This window comes from Otolemur garnettii, unplaced genomic scaffold (assembly GCF_000181295.1).
Source record: "Otolemur garnettii isolate 467f Iridium unplaced genomic scaffold, OtoGar3 scaffold00011, whole genome shotgun sequence".
In the NCBI taxonomy this organism is placed as follows: Eukaryota; Metazoa; Chordata; class Mammalia; order Primates; family Galagidae; genus Otolemur; species Otolemur garnettii.
This window is the reverse complement of record NW_003852406.1, coordinates 16,824,672-16,827,782: the sequence shown is the minus strand read 5'-3', so window position 1 is coordinate 16,827,782 and position 3,111 is coordinate 16,824,672. Positions and strand designations below refer to the sequence as shown.

Genomic DNA, 3,111 nt, shown 5'->3' with positions numbered 1-3,111 from the left:
AACCAAAACAATGGCCGGGCATTGTGGTGGACACCTGTAGTCCCAGCTACGTGGGAGGCTGAGGCAGGAGACTCGCTTGAGCCCAGGAGTTGGAGGTTACTGTGAGCTGTGATGCCATGGCACTCTACCCAGGGGGATAGCTTGAGGCTCTGTCCAAAAAAAAAAAAGAAAAAACAACTGAGGCAAGAAGATCGCGTGAGCCCAAGAGCTTGAGGTTGCTGTGAGCTATGAGCACTCTACTCAGGGCACTAGAGTGAGCCTCTGCCTCAAAAATAAATAAATAAATAAAATAAAAATAAATTATTGGGGTGGCACCTGTGGCTCAAGGGGGTGGGGCGCTGGCCCCATATGCTGGAGGTGGTGGGTTCAAACCCAGCCCTGGCCAAAAACTGTAAAAACTGCAAAAAAATAAATAAATAAATTATTAAAATAAAGGTTGCCGCGGCACCCGTAGCACAGTGGTTATGGTGCCAGCCACATACACCAAAGCAGGCAGGTTCAAACCCAGCCCAGGCCAGCTATACAATAATGACAACTCCAACAACAACAACAAAATAGCCAGGTGTTGTGGCAGGCACCTGTAGTCTCAGCTGCTTGGGAGGCTGAGACAAGAGAGTCGTTTTAGCCCAAGAGTTGGAGGTTGCTGTTAGCTGTGATGCCACAACACTCTCTGAGGGCAACATAGTAAGACTCTGTCTCAAAGAAAAAAGAAAAGAAAAAGAAAATAGCTGGGCATTGTAGTGGGAGCCTATAGTCCCAGCTACTGGTGAGGCTGAGGCAAGAGAATCGCTTAAGCCCAGGAGTTTGACTTTGCTCTGAGCTGTGATGCCACAACACTCTACTGTGGGCGACATAGTAAGACTCTGTCTTAAAGAAAAAAGAAAAATAAAGGCTCGGCACCATTGCACAGTGGTTACAACTCCAGCCAAATACACTGAGGGTGCAGGTTTGAACCCAGCCTGGGCCAACTAAACAACGACAACTGCAACAGGAAAATAGCCGAGTGTTGCAGTGGGCACCTATAGCCTTTAGCTACTTGGGAGGCTAAGGCAAGAGAATTGCTTAAGCTCAAGCATTTGAGGTTGCTGTGAGTTGTGCCATAGCACTCTACCAAGGGCGACATAGAGACTATCTCAGAAGAAAAAAAAGAAAAAGAAAAAAATAACTTAAAACTTTTATTAAATTAATTTACAGGTTGTACTGATACCCATTTGAGTTCTATGAAAGGAAATGACAATCTTCCTTCTCTTAAGTACTAGGTAATCTGGGTTTTCCTTTTAGGATACTCTTACTTTCAGATGTGACTCATAAAGCCCTACATTATTGTGAGAGATTCCATCTTGCTTTAAAAATCTCTCAGTGCTGGGCGGCGCCTGTGGCTCAAAGGAGTATGGGTGCTGGCCCCATAGGCCAGAGGTTGCAGGTTCAAACCCAGCCCATCCAAAAAACTACAAAAAAGAAAAAAAAAAATCTCTCAGAGGCGAAATATCAATCTCAAGACTCATGATGTTAACATCTGGACTATATTTTCTGCTACCTATTCTAACCCACCAAGTTGCTAACCACATTGATAGAAATAGGACTTCAAATCTACCTGTTTGAGGTTCACCAGGTTTGATGCCCCAGGGAACTGTCAATAAACCAGTGGGATACAACAAAGTTGCTGAAAAGAGAACCACATTTTATCATCTTCCTTGAATTTCAGATGTTGCCCTGAAATCACTTAATATTTAGCCAGCCTCAGGTGAAGTTAGTACAACATGTAAACCATTCTCTATAACTCTCAGTTTACCCAGCTGTACGAACAGGCATCTCTCTCTCCACCTGCCACACTTCATGCGAGCTCACTAATCAATTGAATTTCCACTCAGGGCTCTAACAAAAAACAATCAACTTCCCTCTGGGCCTCTCCCTTAATATATTACATTAATTACTATAGCAAAGAAACTGTGTCATCTCAAATACCATAGCTCTCAGCTTATACCTGCAATTGAGATTAGATAAGGAACAGACCAACAGTGCCAACTTGAGAAGACAGAGCCAATTGAACAGGACCCATCTGACCATGTGTCACCTAAGGACACAAGAGTAAAACTGTAGCATCTCTCAGTCCCTGAGTATATGTTACAGTTCATGAATAGTTTTATGGTCCTCATAGGCTGCTATTCTCAAACAAAGATTATGAGACTTGATCTGTTTCATTTCACATAAGCAACTGACACTTCTACGAGGACACAGCAGTTCAATAGGGCTCAGATTTGGATCCTTGGTGTTGGCTTTTTCTGTGCCCAGCATACACCCTAAAACAAGCTAAATAGCATACAGAATATGTATTTAATTCAGTTCCAATGCTATATATAGGGATTCATCTGGTGAAATCAATCCACACGGAAAACCCTTGCCATGGCCTGTGTATAAGTAGGCCAAAAAGCAAAGATTATCTAAAGTAAACAATAAAAAAAGCTGTCAATCCTCCACCCCTTGTAATTGGAGGGCTATAAAGTCTTCTATAATTTAGTTCTTATCCCCAAAGCTAAACTTTATGAGCCAAAGAGAAAGGGATGTCTAATTCTTAGGAAAGGGCGACGCCTATGGTTCAAGGAGGAGGGCGCTGGCCCCATATACCAGGAGTGGCGGGTTCAAGCCCGGTCCTGGCCAAAACAACAACAAAAAAGAAAGAGTTAAAAAATAAAACTTAAAAAAAATTCTTAGGAAAAAACTAAATAGTGGAGATAGCTAGACATCAAGAGATCTGAGAAACCAGCACTCCACACAGAACTGCTGTGTCAAAGTATTAACTTTCCTTTATTTCAATTTATCTGTAAAACATGGGCAAATTTATAGCTTGATGGAAAGGGGGAAAAGAGCATTTTTCCAAAAGCACAAAGAATTACCTTCTTTTTTTTTTTTCTTTGCAGTTTTTGGCCGGGGCCAGGTTTGAACCTGCCACCTCCGGTATATGGGGCTGGTGCCCTACTTCTTTGAGCCACAGGCACTGCTCACCTTCACTTTTTTTTTTTTTGAGATGGGGGTCTCACTGTCTCACTCCAGGTTGGAATGTAATGGTGTGATCCTAACTTATTGTAACCTCAAATTCCCACCCCAGCCTCC

At 42.8% G+C, this 3,111-nt stretch overlaps 1 protein-coding gene across 1 annotated transcript in view; it reads right to left on the bottom strand.

The window, feature by feature from the left end:
* ZNF609 (zinc finger protein 609) overlaps positions 1 to 1,647 on the bottom strand; it is a 236,861-nt gene extending 235,214 nt beyond the window's left edge. The window contains exon 1 of the mRNA XM_003784418.3: positions 1,595 to 1,647. The gene's annotated coding sequence lies outside the window, so the exon portion shown is untranslated. The remainder of the gene's footprint in view (positions 1 to 1,594) is intronic.
* Between the last annotated feature and the right edge of the window lie 1,464 nt (positions 1,648 to 3,111).